The sequence below is a fragment of the Canis lupus genome, chromosome 15 (genome assembly GCF_003254725.2).
Source record: "Canis lupus dingo isolate Sandy chromosome 15, ASM325472v2, whole genome shotgun sequence".
Classification (NCBI taxonomy): Eukaryota; Metazoa; Chordata; class Mammalia; order Carnivora; family Canidae; genus Canis; species Canis lupus.
In genome coordinates, this window is record NC_064257.1 from 30,043,893 (window position 1) to 30,067,115 (window position 23,223).

The following is a 23,223-nucleotide window of genomic DNA, read 5'->3' on the forward strand; positions in this document are numbered from 1 at the left end:
TCACTCTCGTGGCTGAGAAGTGGGTATTAGCTGTTGGCTGTGAGCTGGGACCTTGTTTCCTGTCATGTGTGTCTTTCTGCGTGAGTAGCTTAGGCTTTCTCACAGCATGGTGGTGGGCCCCCATCATAAGAACAAATTGTATCACCTTTTGTGACCCAGCTTTAGAAGTCAGATAGTGGAAACACTGCTCAAATTTAAGACTGCAGAACACAGACCCTGCTTCTCAATAGGAAGAGTGGCAAAGTCATATTGTAGTAAGAACCTGTTGGATGGGAGAAATTGTGGTGGCTATTTGGGGAAGATAGAATTCGTCAAAAAAAAAATTCAGGCTTTTCTCAAATGCAGTCACATAGAAACACAGAGAACTTACTGTACGGCCTCAGCCATGGGTCAAAGTAAAAACAGAACACAAAAACACACTCGTCCAGATCTCACTGTTTTCTCCTCCTTTCCAAGGGGCCTGAAATATTTCTTAAATAACTTGAGTTCACATATAGACAACCAAACAAACACATTTTAGAAAGGTTAACAAATCAGATTCTCTGTCCTTTCTTGCCACTTACCTGAGTGGCAAGATCATAAAAGCAGATTCCTCATCATTGCTGCCACCAGTGGAGAATAACTTATCAGCCATGTGCCTCTGACTGTCGAAGAGTAATTGTTAACTTGTATGGACAAAAGTTGCCTTAAGTGCAACCCTCAGGAAAATAGAAGATGTTTGAATTTCACAGTTAAGTCTTTTACAAATGGTGTTTTCTAACAAGAATCCAATATCAGCGAATATGATTTTTAAGCCAAAACTTTGAATCAACACAAGCTATATCTGGTCAATAAAAAAACAAAAGAGAAATAATGTTTAAATTATTTTTCCATCTTTATGGCTACTGATAAACTTTTGATCATTAGAAATAAAGTGTGGGCTTTGGAGTTTGGGTATGGATGCAAGTACTGGCTCTACTACATACTAGCTACGTGTTCTCGGGATCCTCTATAGTCCTTTCCTCCTTTTGGTGCTCAAAAAGGGAACAATAACTATATCTCAAAGACTCAGCATGAGTATTAAGTAAATCATTTTGGGTAAAACACTTAACGTGATACTTGGCACACAATAACCTGAGGAAATGCTAAATATGAGTACTATATAATTACGAGATGATAGTAATATAATGTAGTATATATTATACACATAGTATAGCAGATAGTATATTATATACCATGTACATAACCATGTATACTATATGTATGATATAGTGTATATTAATAGCTATATTAATATGTCTATAGTATTATAAGTATTACTATTGCTCCCCAGTATTCATATCCCTATATAGAAGCTAGTGTGACATCAAGAGAGCTATTAATCTGACCCTTGGATACTCCAAAAATTAAAGTGATAATAAGAAGTCTCCACAGACATTTAATATTTCAACCAGAAAACTAGAGAAGAGGGAAGCCCCGGTGGCTCAGTGGTTTAGTGTCACCTTCAGCCCAGGGTGGGATCCTGGAGACCGGGGATCAAGTCCCACTTTGGGCTCCCTGCATGGAGCCTGCTTCTCCCTCTGCCTGTCTCTCTCTCTCTCTTTCTCTCTCTCTCTGTCTCTCATGCATAAATAAATAAAATCTTAAAAAAAAACTAGAGAAGAACACACTGTCATTCAGTACCTTTCATCTAAATTTACATGTGGTACAAGTACGTTGTGCTTTTGCACGAATTTGAATCTCTTTAGGTTTGAAACTACATCAGGAAGAGCAAGTTGTTTTTGCTGCTGGGAATTGAGGAATCCCTATTGCATGAAAACAGAAACCTAGATACAGTCCCTTATTAGACATGTCATCCATTCACTCCAAAAGCTATTTTGAGGCATTGAACTTGCAGTCACATAAAGGTGAGGCTGATCCCCTGCTCCTACAAGCAGCTGCAAGTACAAGCAGAATTCTAGCTCTTTCTCCTTATCGTTTTTCTCTTATGCCTTGTGCCCAGAAAGGGGACACATGTGTTCCCAAGCAAAGGCAGCATTTTAAAAATTTCCCTCTTTAGACACTGTAGACTCACATGTCAAAAGCCTGTCCAGAACCCCATAACCCTTCACATTGAGACTAATGAAAACTCCCCTGTGAGAAACTCAGTGAATAGCTAAATACACTGCAACCACGTCACTAGCTTATCCCAAGTATTGCCTTCGTTATAACACAGGGCTCTGGATCTGTAGGCAAAGAACTAGAAGAAACATAATGATAATAGGAAACAAAACACCAGCATTTTGAAGGCATAGTGTCTTCTATTTTTAATAAATGACCACTAAACTTACAGCATGTCAAATCCAGCATCCCCATTTTCTGCACGAGAAGGACGACTAGTGGTGAGAAGAGGTACTCGTCACTTAATTTCTCACGCCTTGAATTCATAGTCAAGTATTTTGAAATTAAATTTACAAATCATTTAGTTTAGGTTTATCATGGAGGAGACATGAGGCCATGAAAAGGAGAAGTGGAATTACTTACTCAGTGTGTCCTGTGTATTAGTGCCAGATCCAGGTCTCTATTTAATACATAGCCTCTCTTAGATCAAGTTTTGTCTATGAATATGAAGTATAAAGTAATTAGCTTGGTCTCCTTTGGTGCAGTTCAGAAGAATTTGGTTCTTTGTGCAAAGACTAGCTATAACCTGGATTCTCGAGCACCAGGAACCTTACATCCTCATCTTCCTAAAGAATTCCAGTAGAGGTTTGTCTTAGATTCCACCTGGTTTTGAGCCTTCTGAAAAGGAGTAGGTGTTATGTATTTATGATGGCCATATGCGTGCATTGAAAGTTTTCTAACAGTGTTATGGTTGAACAAGTAGATGGAAACCTGCTGTGCAGTACCTGGATATAGCTCCTTGTCCCTCTTAAAAAAAAAAAAAGATTTATTCATTTATTTGAGAAAGACAGAACACAAATGGGAGGGGCAGGGAGAGGGGGAAAGACTCAAGCAGACTGCACACTGAGTGCAGAGCGTGATGGGGTGAGGGGGTGCTCAGTCTCATGAACCAGAGATTAAGACCTGAGTCTCCAGCAACCAAGAGTTGGAAGCTTAACCAACTGCATCCCTAACTCCCTGTCCTTCTATCCACAAACCTAAACATCTCAAGAACCCAGTCACCAGGGCCATGCATTCCTCAGGCTATGACCAAATGTTGACACTCTTGCCTGAGTGTGTGTGTCTCAGAATAACCAGAATAATTTGTGTACCAACAAGTTCATAATTTCTAGCTAAATTTAATTGTGTTTTGGAAAATTGGAACAGTAAGTAGGAAATTGAGTGTGTCTGAAAACAGTTGTTTTCAATTCCAAACCTAAAGAAAGGTCTCTGCAAATTATCTAGACATTTTCTTTTCATACTTCAATCAAGGTATTTCTTAATTTTAACACAAAATTGTCCTGTGGGCACAAGACTCCCATACAAGAGGAAAAAAATCTTGGAGGTAGGTAATATAAAAACAATACAGATTCAAGCTCAAAAAACAACAACAACAAAAAAAAAAAAACAAAAGAAAACAGAAAGAAAAAGGAAGGAGAGCTAAGAAATATTCTGTTGAAAGTAAACTGGCTGCTAAATTGGCAGCCAAGACATGTGTGGGTATGAAGTAATTATGGCATTTCTGATGCTCATAGATGTTCCACATTTCACATTTTCTTGTGTATACAATTGATCTCAACAGTGTTCTCTCCACAGTGACTACATTCTCTGGTATAACCAACAAATATGGGGGGGGGGATGAAATACAGTTGATCCTTGAACAACATGGGTTTGGACTACTCACATGTAATTTTTAAAACATAAATACAGTACAGTACTTATGTATATTTTCTCTTGATTATAATTTTATTAATAATGTTTTCATTTCTCCAGATTACTATACATTACTATACATTATACTATACAATTACATTGTATGTAATACATACACCTACAAAATGTGTGTTAATTGACTGTTATCAGTAAGTCAGTAGTAGACTATTAGCAGTTAAGTTTTATGGGAGTCAAAAGTTATACATCGATTTCTTTATATGTATAGTGGGGGTCAGCATCCCAATCCCCATTTTATCCAAGGGTCAGCTATTTTAATGTTGGAAGACTGTGGGATATCACAAAGGTTTAAGTAGATAAGAGGAAAAAGAACCCTCCTCAGGAAAGACAATCATATGAGGAAAGGTTAGTGGCAGAAAACACTATGGTTCATATGACCCCTTCTATAAAAGTATTTTCTCATACATGATACTGAAAGTGCTCTTTTTTTCTTATTTGAATCATCAGTCTCTACCAATTTCTCTTGTACAAAAAGGGTCAATGCTTTGTCCAAGGTGGTAGGTGGTAGCATGTCCTGATTGATGTACTTTGAAGCACTTAACTGTGTGCCCTGAACTATTCTGGGTGCTGAAGTCATTAAGTAACTACAAGCTTAGTAAGGGAGCCAAATTTTTAAAAGTTCCAATGCTATGGTGTATATACTCTGACAATGTATACATACCAATCCAATGGTGTGTATATATATCAAGCAGACGTTTATTGATAGGAAGATCATATGTTCAGTTTGCCCATCTTACATGTGTTGTCCCAATGGAATGATTAATAGTGTTCCAGTTTGGAAGGCAAATTATATAATTACCCTATTTATTAAGCAACTCATGCATGCTAAGCCCTAGAGACACAAGAGAATCTCTGCCCTTGAGTTCAGTATCTATTAGAAGAGATAGATAATTATAATTCCTATATTTCCACATGCTTTTCTAGATAAACAATTTTAATAAGTGTGATAAGTGTTATATATTGTGTATATGTACATAGAATTGTCTTCAAAGTTTATTCATGTCATACCTGGTTCAGACCCAAGGTAAGGAATATTTTACAGAGCTCAAAGAGTATATAGTAGGTAATCCTAAAGGAAAAAAAATAGGGGTTAGTTAACTGAGGAAAGAATGCTCCAAACAGAAGGAGGTATAGTTTTGCCAAGGCAGTGGAGCAAGAGAGCAGAGCAATTTTCAGGAGCTAAAAGCATTTGATTGGTCTAGAGCATCTGCAAGCAGGGCAGGAGCTAGAGCTGGTGAGGATAATAGTTGTATCATGAAGGAACTCATATGCAGATTTAAGGTCTGAACTAAATCCTAAGGGATGGGAAGTTATTGTTACATAAAATATAGGACAGTTCTGGCCACAGCATGGAGCATAAAATAGAGGGTGCAAGACTAATAGGGAGAGGTAAGCAGGTGTTTTGGGGTGGGATTTACATAAAATCACATTACTTGAGCTTAAATTTGGCATGGGCCTCTTTCTTCCTTTCCCCTTTCCTGTTGCTTTCTGTTTGGAATAAGAATGTGATGGCTGGATTCCAGCAAACATCTTGAGACCTTGAGGAAGGAAGTGACACATAGGGTCTAAGCAAAAGCAGAATAATGAGCCTGGATTTCTATGACTTTGTGAATTCATCTTACTAATTTTAGATCACCTCCTTTGCACTACACCATCCTTTCTCCTCTGTCCTTCCCCCAGAGTTAACCATGATCCTAAAATTGATATGTATCACTTCACTAATGTTTTATATTTTACCGCATAAGTATTCAAAAATAAATTTATCACTTTGTATTATATTAATTAGGATACATGTTAAGCTGCTATAGCAAAAGAATTAGCAAAATGCAACGGCTCAAAAATGCCATGGAATCCAATGATGGACTTAGCAACCCAGGCCAGATGACCTTACCCACAAGTTTATCCAGGACCTAGGTTCCTACTCTTGGTACTGAATCATCATCTTAGGTGTCTATATCGGTGAAGCTGGTATCTGCATTTCAGCCATCAGAAGGAAAAGAGAAGTAGTGGTGGGTGTGCAACAACCTCACACATTTAAGTATGTAACAATGATATTGCACACATATTTCTACTCCTATCATATTGGGCAGAATTTGGCTCATGGCTATACCTCACTTTAAGGGAGGCCAGAAAATATCTGGCCACATGATCATATACTCATATACTCTGCCAAATCTTGGGTGAGGAGCTCTTCTTTTATTAGAAGAAAGAAGGGTAAACTGAATCATGAGTAACAATTAGTCACTGGTATGTTTTAACATTCATATAAGTTGGTCTTGTGTGCATCCTTAAGAAATTTAAATATTTTAGGTTTATCCCTGAGGTAACATAAAAAAAAACATTTTAGTCATTTTAATAACTGTATGGATCCCATTATAGATATAAATGGCACTTTAATTTATTTACTGATGAAAGTTTAGTTATAAAAATCTAGGAAATAACACTCATTGTCTAACCAAATGAACCAATTGAGAATTGATTTTATCATGTGGGAAGTTATCTTCTTACATGAAAGACTCCAAATACACCCCTAGCAGAGCTATCCCAGAGGCCATGGAACAAAACCATTCACAGACCAAGTTAAGTTGTTCAAATCACATGGCTTACTAAATCAATATGAAACACACGATGAGAAGCAAGGGCAAATTTTCTAAAAGGGTAGATTTCAGGTACTCTTATCACAAGCACACACACAAAGGTATCTATGTGAAAGAAAAAGACTGCATGACTTCACCTGGAGAATTGAAAAGGGTTGAATACATAGAAGCAGAGAGTAGAATGGTGGTTTCCAAGGGCAGGGAGGTGGGGGAATGAAGAAATGTTGGTCGCAGGGTACAAGGTTGCAGTTATGAGTGATTCTAGAGATCTAATGTACAGCATTATGATTTTTGTTAATAATACCACATTGAGGGATCCCTGGGTGGCGCAGTGGTTTAGCGCCTACCTTTGGCCCAGGGCACTATCCTGGAGACCCAGGATCAAATCCCACGTAGGGCTCCCTGCATGGAGCCTGCTTCTCCCTCTGCCTGTGTCTCTGCCTCTCTCTCTCTCTCTCTCTCTCTCTCTCTCTCTGTGACTATCATGAATAAATAAATAAAATCTTTAAAAATAATAATAATAATAATACCACATTAAATTAGGTTGGTTTTTCTGAAATCTGTGCCTATAGTGACATAGCGAGGCCCAGGAACTCATGTGATCCGGAGGGGGATGTCTATACTGTTTAAGTGTTCTAACCTTGAGTAGCATTTGTTTCTGCTGTGTGGCGTGTGTGATGTGTGGGTATGTATGTAGGGGGTGTTGTAATAATGGATAATACTGTAATGCTTAAGTTCTTTTTTTAAAAAGATTTTATTTATTTATTTGAGAGAGGGCATGCAAGAGAGAACATGAGCAGGGAAGTGGCAGAAGGAGAGAGATAAGCAGGTTCCCCACTGAGCAGGGAGCCCAAATCAGGGCTCCATCCCAGACCCCAGGATCATGACCTGAACTGAAGGCAGATTTAACCAACTGAGCCACCCAGGTGCCCCTATAATGCATAATTTCACTTCTGGTACATCTTTGTGGAAGATTCTAGAGGGTGTGTAAGCAGCTTGTTTGGCTTCTTAATCATTCCTTTTCCTCGTCTACTTCATGAAGGACTATAATTTTGCTAGCCCTGAGTGTCTTTCACAAATTTGTGGTTTAATTTCTGACACAGACATTCAGTTTTCTAGCATTTTCCTGCAGATTTGGTTTTGCATTTTTTTCTTGACAAGAGATATGAAATCAATTTGTTCTGAACCTGCTGAAACAATCCACTGTTCAAAACCTTGTCCACTTTCACCTTTCCTGGTTGAATAATCTCAACTGGAAGATGTCTCCTTTAGCTCAACCTTCAACCAGGGCTGGACTCAGCCTATCTTTGCACTGCCTATTGTTTCTTTAAACTTTTATCATGTGGGAAATTATCTTATCTGTGCCTTCCTTTACAGTGCTAATTCCCTAATTTTCTCAGACCCGTTTCCTCTTAGAAGACCTTATCTTTGCCTTCCTTTAGAGTGCTAATTCACTAATTTTCTCAGACCCATTTCCTCTTAGAACAAGCAATTCCTATATTTCCACATGCAGAAACTGGCACCTGGAAAACTCTCCCCATAATTATTTGAAATACTGATCTTTCTCATTTTCTTCTCTGGAATCTGTCCAGACTGTTCTGCAGGCACTCAGGAGAGCTGTTCCAGTCCTTAAGGGGATCTCATCTTTAAGTTTTCCAAAGTAATATTTCAAATGACTTCATCTAAGGGATAAGATCATAACAAGTTGCTTTTCTATACAACTTTAAAAATTTGCCTCTTGACAGTGACCTAAATCCTGGCCTTTCCTGGGGCCACTATTCATTTGTTCCTTAAGTTTTTACTTTCTTCCCTGGGTCCCAGTTGATGCTTCTGACTGGGCAACAATGAAGGTGGTGCCTCCCCAGCCCCCGCAACCCCTTTTCAAGGCCTCCAAGAGACTGAGTTTGAGATACATCTCCATTTTCTTTTAATATTTTCTGTAAGTTCCACCCTTAAAATCTTAATTTCTCTTTTATATAAATTTGCCTATTCTGTAGAGTTTCTACTATTTTCCTAAAGAAATTTCTCTTCTCCTAGTTCAATCACCCTGTCTTTCTGCTTATTGTTGTATTTTTCTTTTTTACTACACTGTGTTTCAAACTTCTTCAGTTTCTTGAATCCATAAGGAGATTAGTCTATGAAAGACAGATTATTCCAGGCATAGGATTCTTTTGTTGTCTTCCTAATTATTGGGTCTGCAATAATTTCATTGAGTTCTCTACTTCAATCTCCCCCACTCCAAATGGCATATCTCTTTATAACTGGTGCCCTGGTCCTTCTCTTGATTGAAAATAATAGCATCTGCCACAGATTGGATCTCAATTCAGGTCCAAATTTCCAACCCCAAAGTGAATATGAAAGCACATGGTGGGAAAAGTAACAATTGGCTGGGGGTAGGGATGAGGATGAACCCTAATAGGGATTACTGATTTCAGAAGCATAAATGCTCCCACCATTGTGACATCAAAGCCTAGTAAAATTAATGAAAATTTAACAATCATTCTCTTGAGTGGTATTAGCTAGCTTTGGTGTGCCACTGAGTGGCCCCTTTGCCTGTGAATACTCCCAATAAATCCAAGATATCCAGTATGAGCTACTCTAAAGTTCTATAGTCTTGGAAGCAAAATGGAATTTGAAACAGTGATCCGGGGCTACCTAGTTAGGTCTAGTTGTAAAAGTTTAAAGCTAGACTCTGCTAGTGTTCCATAATTCTTGTGGAGTTCAGTCTGCCTTGCACTTTAAAATCAGCAAATGCCATTATGTTCAAGAATGGCTTAGAAGATTTAATTTTGCCTCAGCTTGTCCTATGATAACTGGCCCAGATACAGGTACAGGTCAAGCTGGCAATCTGCATTTTTAAGTCCTCATCATTTGATTAAGATGTCACCCTGGCCTGCACTTTCTGAAGCTGATAGCCTGCTGAACAGTTGCTTTTGCTCAGTGGAGGGTAGAGCTACATGATGTTTGTTTCAGGCTTCATGGGTGTAGTCTTGCCTTTCTAAAAACAGTCATATGCATGGCATGTACAAAGCCACTGTAAGCTGAAGAAAACCACTAAGGTAAAAATCCCCCACGGCCACAGCCTACTGTAATATCCCCAAAGCATAGATCTGTCTGCCCTGGTCATCTGAGAGCCTCTTTATTCATATATCCTTTGTTCCCAAATTATATTTCTTACTTGTTTCCAGTGTTGAGATTCAAGTGGCCCAATAAATAGCATACATCTATACTGACCCATTCAAGAAATGAAATAAAGGAGGATGGCAGATGGAGATCAGAATGTCATCTTTTTACTGATAAAACTGAACTGAAGACTATGGCTTATATCTGTGAGCCAATGGACTTCCTAATTCTGAACCCCAGAACCTAAGTTACGGGCAGCAATCACCTAGCTCCATCTTTCCTACACCACAGTGCAGGACTATAAATCTTTTGGAATGAAGCAGAGCTTATGCACTTTTGCATGGAGGAATATTAATATTCCCAAGAAAAGAGAGAGAGGAGCCAAGCTTTGCAAATTCACTTCCTTATATCAGACTCCCCAATAGTTTTTTCCTCTTCCTGTGCAGAGAACATGAGAGGCTGTGATAATTAACGTTGCTCTGTTGGAGCAAAACATCTTCCTAATGGGCTAAATGTTGATAACTTAACAATAAACAATACATTGCCTCCCACTTTTTTCACTATTAAAAACAATGCTGCAAAGTAAACCTTAATACTTATATTCTTAAGCAATGGGAACAAGCGTCCTGGGAATATACCTAGGAGAGAATTTGCTGGGTTATATTATAGTATCATGTGATATATACTATTAAGTTGCTCTCCACAATAGTTGAGCCCGTGTATACTTCCACTATCAGAATATAAGTTCCCATTGATCTATATCTTTGCAAAAGGTTGATATTGTAAAAAACAAAACAAAACAACACCAAAACAAAAAACCAAACCAATAACGAATCCCCCTCTATTGCCCCATACACACCAAAGCCAGTCTCCTGGGTTTAAATGGTATCTCAGTATAAAAATAGTATCTCAAGATGACTTTGATTTGTATTCTCATTTTTCCCCATGAAGTTGAAGTTTACGTTTACTTGCCATCCATATTTCCTTTCATATGATTTCCCCATTGATATTTTTCCTCATGCTTCCATGCCTTACCCTTACTGATTTACAAAGGGTTTTAAAAACAAATTCAGAATACAAATCTAAGATCAGTTCCATATGCTGTAAATCTCTTTTTTTGTGTTTTTTAGCTGTTTGTCTCCCTATAATGCATTTTGAGGTGGGATTTGGTGAGGGGAGGCAGTGGGTAGGGCTCTATTTTCCTGTTGACTCTTTTCCTGTTTGTAATCTCTGTTTAGCCCATCAATCAGGTTGAAACATCAGCCAGCATGGGAAGAAGAAAGACAAACTTCAAGTCAAATGCACGTCATAGCAAAAACTACTTTATAAACATCCCTCTTTGGCTCAAGCTCATCAACTTTATTACTTGGCCACAAGTCTCTGAGTCTATCTATTCCTTTTTAAAAAATTCTTTCCATATTTAACCTCTCCTAATTGCTTTTAATTCTCACAAGGAACTTCTCTCTGCCCTGACCTTATGTTGTTGATTCTGAAAAGCAAAAGTCATGAGGTTAACTAAACCCCAATGCCTTAGAAGGCAACTTGATGACCACATGTCCTCTGTTTTCAAGCAGCATCTCAAAATATTCATTCAGCAAAAGAGAGGGTTCTGCTGTAGGGTGGTCAACAGCAAGTCAGTAAGGACTTGCCCAGCACTGAGGGAATGACAATGCCATAAGGGAGGGGGGAAAGTCCCCAGCCAGACAGGACACACAAGTCACCCTATTTTGTTTCAAGTGAAACTATACATATTTTCTCCATAACAATCCTACTTGTTATTTTTCTAGGATAAAGTTTCGTATATGGAATGACTAGGTCAAAGAGCATTCATTAAGGATTTTCACAAGTATTGAAAAAAGTAGCCTTCGAATATAATTTAACCTATGTTCAATCCCACGGGCAGGAGCAATGACTTCTAGAGTTTTTCAGTGTGTCAGAAGAGAATCCTCAGCATTGGAGAGCCACAGGATATTAGAGACTATTCAACTGAACATATGAGAAATTCGACAAGACTGTCCCCAACATTTGTTTAGGACATTTAGCATCCTGACCCCAAAGTAGAACCTCCACTCACACACACACATCATTAAGATCATTCCACAAATGTCTCTAGGGGGCTTGCAGGCAACACTTGCCTTGAAAAATATCATACTATAGTAGTACCATCTCCAAAGCCATTTACTTAACAGTTTTCCTGTGCTAATTATTCTGTACCAGGTACTGTGTTAGATATTAGAGATCCAAGTGAATCAGAAAAAGTCACTACCTTCAAATCTCATCTGTCTGGGGGAGACAAGCATATAAAAAATACTTAAAGTATCTATCATCCAAACTTTAACTCCCAGAAACAATTACACACTTTCAGAACACTGAGGAAATAAGTAATAATAGAGATTTTTCTTTAGTAATTACAATAGAAAATTATGTGTTTTCTTATTCCAACTCTAACTCTCAAATTTCTTAATTTTCTGGTTTGCATTTCTAGCAATTATATCCATTGTGAACCCATTTTTCCATAAACTCAAATTCAAAAAAGAAACTGAATTTTAAAATGTAACCTATATTTTATAAGAAATCATCTCAATGGTGATGCTGATAATGATCCTAATGGTGGGCTATAGACTTTTTATTAAGTAAGTGGCTTTTATAGTTAAATTATGAAGGCTTGATATAAACCAAAGAAAGCAGGTCTGAGTACATTTCACCTTTTAAACTGGTCAGAGAATAAGGCTCATGATAATTTACACAGAAATTGAAAAATGGATTTAAAAATTTAAAAAAGAGGTAGCCCCCTAAAGGAGTAATACAAACTCAGTGATTAAATTGGGAAGGAAAAAACCCCACAAAAGTACTGTGTGTTAAGTGATGCGCATCTTTACACTATTTGAGCAGTTGGGTTTTATATATTTTCTACCACTATCAGTCCTTTCTTTTCACTTAGCTTAGATCCTCCTAGAAGGTCTGGTTTTCTCAACTGTGGCTGAGCACCTACCACCCAAATCTGTGATTACTGGCAGGGTGGATATCAGTTGAATATGCTAAGTAGCAGTCCTGATATTTTCATCTCAACTCTTGTAGTTGGCGATAATTCTAAAACATGCTACTCCTTTTCCTGTGAGGAAAAGCAGCCTTTCTGAACACAATTGAACCTTTCTTGAGTGATTATGAAGATTGGTGCCTCAGGGACATCCTCTGGAACAACAGTTTCCTTTGCCCAAAACCATAACTGTCAAAGGTGTAGGAGGTTGACCTTCTTAAACTTAATTCTTTGTTCCAGATGGTTTTCTTATCTTCCAAAAGAGGGGTACAAAAAAACCCCAGACTTTCCAGAAGCATTAAGCCATGGTCAATTATAACTAAACATTCCATAGAACCCCAAATTGTAAATGCTTATAATCTGTTCGTTCTGGGAATTAGAGTTGCAAGCATCGCCTTTGTTAAAGGATTACATTTGGGAATTAGAGTCCAAGCATCGCCTTTGTTAAAGGATTAGCTTGTCTATTCTAGGCAACCAACTTCTTTCCTAATATGGCCAGTTGCTTTGCAGAAGCATGAACTAGACTCAGCTATGGATGGATTCACACACATCCATCTTTGCTGAAAAAATTAACAGCTCAATGAGCATGTACTTCCATTGCTTTTTCAACATATGAGAGATTCCACTAAATATTTGGCCATCTACCTGGCACTGGGCCATTAGGTAAACAATTCAATTCAACCAACATTTATCAAATACTAACCTACCGCAGCAAGTACCAACCATTTGCTTTCAGTGTGCTTGAGGGAACTGAAAAATTAGATCAAAAACATGTTCCACAGCCGTAAATACCTGTACATCTTGTGCTGGAGCAAGGAAAGGGAGCTAGTGCCATTATTGGAGAGCAGGGACAGCTTCCATTGTGTGTTCTGAGGGATATCCCAAGGTCTCTCCAAAACTGTCTTCTTCCTTAGTATGAAATTCCTACTAATAAGGTTTACTCCCCTGGGACAATCAATAACTATGCATCCATGTACCTATTCACCTATTCATTTTTTTTATTTATCTGTCTTCCTCTAGGGAGATTATAAGCTGCTTAATAGCTGCATGAAAGGTATTCATTAATGGTTGCTTAGGCAATTAACTGAAGATGAGGAAGTGGAGAATAAAGGAAATATTAAAGTTCATAGTCTTTCTTTGTCTCTCCCTCTGTGCCTCTTGAACTTTTGATACTTCATAGCCTAAGAATCTGTTGTTTACATTCATATCCCCTGCAATCCCAAAAGCAGGAATAGCCATAAGCCCAAACCATGATGTACATAATGTGTGTCTAGGGCAATAGTTTGCTTCTTTTCTCCTTCACTGTTTTCCACCAAAGGTTTCCAGAATTCTTTAAAATTATGAACCATCAACCTAGCTGAACAAAAAATTATTGGCTGAGCAGCTACTATGTATAAGGCTGTATTGTATTGGTAAGCATTCTATTTATGTTATCATGAGTCTTAATGACAATTTAGGAAGGAAGATGTTGTTAATCTTGTCCTACATATGAGAAATGTGGAGGCTCAGAGCAAAGTTGACTCACTTACCCAAGGCCACAGAGTGGAAAAATGACAGAGCCTGGCTTTGAATCTAAGACTTCTGACTTCAGAATTCTTTATAACTTTCATTGTTGTAGCATCCTTGCCAAGGCCTTACTCAGTCACCTGTACCTTGTGGGTTTTATGTTAGATAAACTTGAGTTTTCTTTGAGTTAACCCTTCAGGGTCTGCATTCTGTGATCTCATGTATTTGGCCCATGGATTTAACATGTATTTGGCCCATGAATAGTAAATTGAGATCCAGAGGGTGAATTAACTTGCCCAAGACCAGTAGGCTGCTCAGTGTAACCCAAAGACCAGAGCCTAGGTTTCTAATTTCCATCCTCAATGTGTTTAACATGGGATATACTTAACCTAGTCCCTGATTTTTCTACCTTGTCATCTCTTTCTAGCATCAGCAAATTCCACCCCTCCCTCTACTCATTACATTTTGCCCACAGTGACTAAAATTACCAGATCTTTTCCACTTCATACACATGCTATTCCTTTGTCTGTCTGGTATACTTTTGCCCTCTGTTTTCTTCCCCACACCTCTGAACCTGGATAATATCGATTGTCCTCCAGGTCTAAGTTCAGATATCATTTCCTAAAAGTAACTTTCCTTAATTACTCCCTCCTCTAGTCCACACACATAGGGTTGCCAAATAAAATATAGCCAGTTTAATTTGAATTTCAGAGAATCAACAAATAAGTCTTTAGTGTAAGAATATCCCAGATACTCTATGAGGCATACTTACACTGAAAGATTTGTTGTCTCTCTGAATTTCAAATTTAACTGGATCTCATATTTTATTTTCTCAGCATGGCAACAATACATATATACTCCCAGATGAGGTCTGTCCCTCTTACGATACACTCTTAAGAGTGTAGTTGAAAAAAATAGGCAAAGAACTTGAATGATGTGTCTCCAAAGAAGATACAAATGGCCAGCAGATATATGAAACAATGTTCAACACCACTAATTATGAGAGAAATTCAAATCAAAAACCACAATGAGCTATTTACCTCCCACCTATTAGGATGGCTACTATCAAAAAAACAAAGGTATTGATGAGGTTATAGAGGAAAAAAAACCCTTTTGTACACTGTTGGTAGGAATGTAAAATGATGCAGCTACTATGTGAGATAGTATGGAGGTCCCTCAAAAATTAAAAATAGAATGACCATATGATCTAATAATCCCACTTCTGGGTATATGATATGTAGTTATATGAAACTGGGATCGCAGAGAGATATCTGCACTGTCATACTCACTGAAGCATTATGTAAGATATGTAAAAAACCAAAATGTCCATAATGAATGAATGAAGAAAATCTGGTATGTACATGCAATAAAGTATTTATTTAGTCTTAAAAAAAAAAAAAAAAAAGAGGGGCATCTGGGTGGCTCAGTTGGTTAAGCATCCAACTCTTGATTTTAGCTCAGGTCATGACCTCAGCATTGTGGATCAAACCCTGCATCAGGCTCTGCATTGGGTGTGGAGCCTACTCGAGATTCTCTCCCTGCCCCTCTCCTCCCTCTAAAAAAAAAAAAAGGAAGAATGAAAAAAGATTATGCCATTTGCAACAACATGAATAAACCTGGAGGACATCATGCCAAGTGGAATAAGCCAGGCACAGAACAAATATTGGGTAATTCTACTCATACAAGATATCTAAAATAGACTCCCAGAGAGTAGAATGTTGGTCGCCAGGGGTTAGAGGAGGTAAACGAGGAGCTGCTATTCAACAAGTAAAAAGTTTCAGTTATTCAAGACGTATTAGTTCTAGATATCTGCTGTACAACATTGTGCCTGTAGTCAACAATTTTGCATTGTGTTTCAAATGTGTTACAACAGTAGATCTTATGTTAAGTGTTCTTATCACAATAATAATAATAAAAGAATACCATCACCATCTCCTTCACAATACTTAAAATTGTACTTAATAATTTTTTTATGATTCTTTGTTTCTAAGTAGTTTCTTTTTTTAAGATGTATTTATTTATGATAGACATAGAGAGAGAGAAAGAGAGAGAGAGAGAGAGGCAGAGACACAGGAGGAGGGAGAAGCAGGCTCCATGCCTTGGAGCCTGACGTGGGACTCAATTCCAGGACTCCAGGATCGTGCCCTGGGCCAAAGGCAGGTGCCAAACCGCTGAGCCACCCAGGGATCCCCTCTGAGTAGTTTCTATGCCACTCTAGATTCTGGGTTCTGTGAGAGTCAAGACTGTGTCTATTTTGTTAATTAACTACTATATTTCCTGCATTAATATAATGTCTGCCTCATAGTCAGTATTCAATAAATACTTGTATAAAAGAACAAAGGAAGAAGGAAGGAAGGAAGGAGAGAGAAAAAGAAAGGAAGAAAGAAAGAAAGAAAGAAAGAAAGAAAGAAAGAAAGAAAGAAAGAAAAAGGAAGGAAGGAAGGAAGGAAGGAAGGAAGGAAGGAAGGAAGGAAGGAAGGAAGGAAGGAAGGAAGGAAGGAAGGAAGAAAAAGAGAAAGAAGAAAGAAAGAAAGAAAGAAAGAAAGAAAGAAAGAAAGAAAGAAAGAAAGAAAGAAAAGAAAGAGGAAAGAAGGAAGAGAGGGAGAAAAAAAGAAGCATTATCTCAGTTTTCTCCTGGGATGGGGAGAGTTCACATTAACATGTGTGCAACATCATGATTGTAGTAAATTATTACAACAATCATTCAGAACCTGCTGCACTAGAGCCCAGGCACAGTGCATATATGCAATATCTTCATTTCTTCCTCACTTTTTCTTTCCCTGCCTTCCTTACATTACCCCAGGACCTATCTGCATGTGTTGATGTGCTCAGAAACTTCTCTCAAACAGAGAAATTTTGGCACATCAAGGTATAGCAAGTTATCACCATTCTGCTCTCACCATTAGGCTTCATGGGCAGAAGATCGGACAAGTGGGAGCCAGATCTGAAGAGGAAGTATAAAAAAAGGTCAATGAGGTGGCTGCAACTGACTAACCTACTTGTGGGCAAATGAGAGGCACCCTTCTGGGGTACCTAGAAATAACTGAGAACTCTTTATGAGTGGCGCTAATGTAAGGCAAGCAATCTTGAAATCTTTAAGAGTGTTCAAAACAATATCATTTGATTTTAAAAAGAAAAGTAACCTTTTGTAGCCTCACACTAATGAAGAATACTTCTGGTTGAGCTACTGGCGTAAATAACATTTCTAGCATTTTCTAGGTGTTTCTTCTCACCATCTTCAGCCTTATTCTGTTAAAGTTGTCTAATTACCAAGAATAGTTTTCTCTTTACACCTAAAGCTTTCTAGGAGGTTGGGTCATATAATGAGTCCCCTGTATATCCTCTAATGTTTGCAAAACTCATAAAATCCCACTAAACTAGATCCTGCAAATCTAGTCATTTCTCTCCCACCTTCATATTTTAAACACTTTCCCCTACCCCCTGCCCCAGAATTTACTTATCAGCCAAGTTTATTCTGTGTGATTCCTAATCCTTTGGCTTCCTGATTTTTCCTCACCCTGCCTCAGGCATAAATGATCATAGGTTTGCCTGAACAAATGCAGTTGCTCTTACTTTCTTACACAACCAACCAAACCAAGCTGCATCATGGGACGCTAGGCTCTGAGTTACATTGGGAAAGACAAATTCCAAGAGGTTAGAGACCAAAGAATAACAGCAGGGGTAGGAGGAAGCATACCAAAAACAAAATTTAATGTTCCAAATTACAAGTTGGGCTGGCTGTTCTCTGTCCACCTGGAGACCAAGCACAGTCACTTAATTCCTCAATTGTTTCCTTTAGAAGGGAATTGGCTCCATGGCAACCAGGAAAACACAGCCTGGGGAAGATTTTGCAAAGCTAAGCCCAAGAGAAGCTGTGCCAAGAAAACACCAGATATTTGCAGAAGCATTTTATTCTACCCATGACAGTTTCCTGTGTATATATTGGAAGAACAACGCCCTCTACACCTCTTCCAAATATCCTTGTTGTGTTCCATTGCGGAAGAACCTTTGGTCTTATGAACCCAAGACCCTGTTTTATAGAACATTGACATCCACAGAAAGATGTGTGTGTGTGTGTGTGTGTCTTTTTATAACTATCTATATCTATCTCTATATCCATCTATCTTTACCTCATTTCAATTTAATTCTACCTGCCGGTCATCTAATGAACCTTTAGTGCACACCAGGCACTGACTGTCCTAGGCCTGATCATAAAATGATTCAAATCCTGGTCAGCAGCCTTAATCAATTTATAGCTTGGTAGAGGAGATACACAAGACAGTGGAAGATACCATGCACAGTGATAGGTGCTGTGATAATCACAGCAGAACAGAGGAAGTGATTAGCTCTTCCCGAGGAACTAAAGAGGACTGACTACTCAGATGAGGACAATCTTCAGTAGAGATTTCAACGGTGGGAAGCAATTTGCCAGGTAAAGCATGAAGGAATTCCAGGTAGAGACAACACCTGGTCAAACACAGAGACGTGTGAAAGGGCATGGTGATTTGGGACATGTTTTGGGGAGTTTTGTTTTATTTTTTTATTTTTTTATTTGAATTCAATTAACAAATAATTTATTATTAGTTTCAGAGGCAGAGGTCAATGATTCATCAGTCTGATATAATATCCAGTGCTCATTACATCACGTGCCCTCCTTAATGTCTATCACCCAGTTACCCCATCCCCGCATGCCCCTCTGCTCCAATGTCCCTCAGTTTGTGTTCTATGATTAAGAGTCTTTTGTGGTTTGTTCCCCTCTCATATTTCATCTTATTTTTTCCTCCCTTCCCCAGTGATCCTGTTTTGTTTCTTAAATTCCACATATAAGAATTTAGGATTGAAGGGCAGCCCCAGTGGCCCAGCGGTTTAGCGCCACCTTCGGCCTGGGGTGTGATCCTGGAGACCCGGGATCGAGTCCCACATCAGGCTCCCTGTATGGAGCCTGCTTCTCCCTCTGCTTGTGTCTCTGCCTCTCTCTCTCTCTCTCTCTCTCTGTGTCTGTCATGAATAGATAAATAAAATCTTTAAAAAAAGAATTTAGGATTTAAGATCATATGATAATTGTCTTTCTCTGATTGACTTATTTCACTTAGCATAATACCCTCTAGTTCCATCCATGTTCTTGCACATAAGATCTCATTTTTTGATGGCTGAGTAATGTTCCGTTGTGTATATATACCACATCTTTATCCATTCCCATTCATCAGTCAATGGACATCTGGGCTCTTTCCATTGTTTGGCTATTGTGGACATTGCTGTTGTAAACATTGGAGTACAGGTGCCCCTTTGGATTGCCATATTTGTATCTTTGGGGTAAATACCCGGTAGTGCAATTGCTGGGTTATAGGGTAGCTCTATTTTCAGCTTTTTGAGGAACTTCTTTACTATTTTCCAGAGAGGCTGCACCAGCTTGCATTGCTACCAACAATGTGAGAGGGTTCCCCTTTCTCTGCATCCTCGCTAATATCTGTCATTTCCTGACTTGTTAATTTTAGCCATTCTGACTGGTATGAGGTGGTATCTCATTGTGGTTTTGATTGGTAATTCCCTGATGCCAAGTGATGTTGAGCATTTTTTTCACGTGTCTGTTGGCCATTTGTAGGTCTTTAGAGAAATGCCTGTTCATATCTTCTGCCCATTTCTTGACTGGATTATTTGTTCTTTCGGTGTTGAGTGTGTTAAGTTCTTTTTTTTTTTTTTTTTATGATAGTCACAGAGAGAGAGAGAGAGAGAGAGAGAGAGGCAGAGACACAGGCAGAGGGAGAAGCAGGCTCCATGCACCGGGAGCCCGACGTGGGACTCGATCCCGGGTCTCCAGGATCGCGCCCTGAGCCAAAGGCAGGCGCCAAACCGCTGCACCACCCAGGGATCCCTGTTAAGTTCTTTATAGATTTTGGATACTAGTCCTTTACCTGATAAGACATTTGCAAATATCTTCTCTCATTCTGTTGATTGTATTTTGATTTTGTTAACTGTTTCCTTTGCTGTGCAGAAGGTTTTTATCTTGATGAAGCCCCAATAGTTCATTTTTGCCTTTGTTTCCCTTGCCTTTGGAGACATGTCTAGCAAGAAGTTGATGTGGCCGAGGTCAAAGAGGTTGCTGCCTATGTTCTCCTCTAGGATTTTGATGGATTCCTGTCTCACATTTAGGTCTTTGATCCATTTTGAGTCTATTTTTGTGTATGGTGTGAGAAAATGGTCCAGTTTCATTATTCTGTATGTGGCTGTCCAATTTCCCCAACACCATTTGTTAAAGAGACTGTCTTTTTTCCATTGGATACTCTTTCCTGCTTCGTCCAACGTTAGTTGACCATAGAGTTGAGGGTCCATTTCTGGGATCTCTCTTCTGTCCCATTGATCTATGTGTCTGTTTTTGTGCCAGTACCATACTGTTTTGATGATTACAGCTTTGTAATAGAGCTTGTAAAGTCTGGAATTATGATGCCACCAGTTTTGGTTTTCTTTTCAACGTTCCTTTGGCTATTTGGGTTTTTTTCTGGTTCCATATAAATGTGAGGATTGTTTGTTCCAGCTCTGTGAAAAAAAGTTGATGGTATTTTGATAGGGATTACATTGAATGTATAGATTGCTCTAGGTAGCATACACATTTTAACAATATTTGTTCTTCCAATCCAGGAGCATGGAATATTTTTCCATTTCTTTGTGTCTTCCTCAATTTCTTTCATGAGTGTTTTATAATTTTCTGAGTACAGATCCTTTGCTTCTTTGGTTAGGTTTATTCCTAGTTATCTTATGGTTTTGGATGCAATTGTAAATGGGATCAACTCCTTAATTTCTCTTTCTTCTGTCTCATTGCTAAATGTAGAAATGCAACTGATTTTTGTGCATTGATTTTGATCCTGCCACTTTGCTGAATTCCTGTGTGAGTTTTAGCAATTTTGGGGTGGAGTCTGTTGGATTTTCCACATAGAATATCATGTCATCTGCCAAGACTAAGAGTTTTACTTCTTTGTCAATTTGGATGCCTTTTATTTCTTTTTGTTGTCTGATGGCTGAGGCTAGGACTTCTAGTACTATGTTGAATGACAGTGGTGAGAGTGGACATCCCTGCTGTGTTCCTGTTTTCTTAGGGAAAAAAGCTCTCAGTTTTTCATCATTGAGAATGATATTTGCTGTGGGCTTTTCGTAGATGGCTTTTATGATATTGAGGTATGTTCCCTCTATCCCTACACTGTGAAGAGTTTTAATTAAGAATGGATGCTGCAGTTTGTCAAATGCTTTTCTGCATCTATTGAGAGGTTCTTGTCCTTTCTTTTATTAATGTAGTGCATCACATTGATTGATTTGCAGATGTTGAACCACCCTTGCAGGCCAGGAATAAATCCTGGTCATGGTGAATAATCTTTTTAATGTACTGTTGGATCCTATTGGCTAATACTTTAATGAGAATTTTTGCATCTATGTTCATCAGGGATATTGGTTTGTAATTCTCCTTTTTGATGGGGTCTTTGTCTAGTTTTGAGATTAAGGTATAATGCTAACCTCATAAAAAGATTTTGGACGTTTTCCTTCAATTTCTGTTTTTGAAACAGCTTCAGAAGAATCGGTATTAATTCTTAAAATACTTGGTAAAATTCCCCTGGGATACCATCCCATCCTGGACTCTGTTGGAAAATTTTTGATTGCTGGTACAATTTCCTTGCTGGTTGTGAATCTATTCAGGTTTTCTATTTCTTCCTGTTTCAATTTTGGTAGTTTATACATCGCTAGGAATGCATCTGTTTCTTCCAGGTTGCTTAATCTGTTGGCATATAGTTGCTCATAATATATTCTTATAATTGTTTGTATATTTTGTGTGGCTCTTTTTTCTTTTTTTTTTTAATTTAAATATCTTATTTAAATTCAATTTGCCAACATATAGTATAACACCCGTGCTCATCTCATCAAGTGTCTCCTTTTTCATTCATGATTTTATTTATGTGTGTCCTTTCTCTTTTCTTTTTAATAAGTTTGGCAAGGGATTTATTGATCTTATTAATTCTTTCAAAGAATCAGCTCCTAGTTTCGTTGATCTGTTCTCTTGTTCTTTGGGTTTCTATTTCATTGATTTCTACTCTAATCTTTAATTCTCTTCTCCTGCTGGGTTTAGGCTTTATTTGCCGTTCTTTCTCCAGCCCCTGTAGCTGTAAGATTAGGTTGTATATTTGAGAACTTTCTTGTTTTTTCTCTCTTAAGACCACCTTCACTGCATCCCAAAGGTTTTGAACAGTTTTGTTTTCTTTTTCATTTGTTTCCATGACTTATTTTTAATTCTTCTTTAATTTCCTGGTTGACCCATTCTTTCTTTAGTAGGATGTTCTTTATCCATGTCTTTGAGTTCTTTCCAAATTTCTTCTTGTGATTGAGTTCAAGTTTCAAAGCATTGTAGTCTAAGAATATGCAGGGAATAATTCCAGTCTTTTAGTACTGGTTGAGATCTGATTTGTGACTCAGTATATGATCTATTCTGGAAAATGTTCCATGTGCACCTAAGAAGAATGTATATTCTGTTGCTTTAGGATGGAATGCTCTGAATATAGCTATGAAGTCCATCTGGTCCAGTGTGTCATTCAAAGCCCTTGTTTCCTTGTTGATCTGCTTAGATGATCTATCCATTGCTGTGACTGGGGTGTTTAAGTCCCCTACTATTATTGTATTATTATTGCTGTTGTTGTTGTTGTATTATCAATGTGTTTCTTTAATTTTGTTATTAATTGGTTTATATAATTGGCTTCTACCATGGTAGGGACATAAATACTTACAAATGTTAGATCATCTTGTTGAATAGATCCTTTAATTATGATGTAGTGTCCTTCCTCATCTCTTATTACAGTCTTTGGTCTAAAATCTAATTTACCTGACATAAGGATTGCCACCCCAGCTTTCTTTTTTTTTTTTCTTCTAACCCAGCTTTCTTTTGATGTCCATTAGCATGATGAATGGTTTTCTACCCCCTCACTTTCAATCTGGACGTGTTTTGGGGTCTAAAATGAGTCTCTGGAGGTGTTTTTTTGGGGTCTAAAATGAGTCTAATATGAGAAAGCATACTGATGTGTCTTGCTTTTTTATCTAATCTGATACCCTGTGTCTTTTTTATTGAGGTATTTAGCT

At 38.1% G+C, this 23,223-nt stretch overlaps 2 long non-coding RNA genes across 3 annotated transcripts in view; both read right to left on the reverse strand.

The window, feature by feature from the left end:
- LOC112654717 (uncharacterized) overlaps positions 1-17,890 on the reverse strand; it is a 38,427-nt gene extending 20,537 nt beyond the window's left edge. Inside the window, exons 1-2 of the long non-coding RNA XR_003133286.3 lie at positions 17,810-17,890; positions 17,013-17,056 (exon numbers count right to left, since the gene is read on the reverse strand). This is a non-coding gene — a long non-coding RNA (uncharacterized LOC112654717). The remainder of the gene's footprint in view (positions 1-17,012; positions 17,057-17,809) is intronic.
- Positions 1-23,223, reverse strand: part of LOC112654729 (uncharacterized) — a 134,994-nt gene that overhangs the window by 38,048 nt on the left and 73,723 nt on the right. The window lies entirely within an intron of this gene.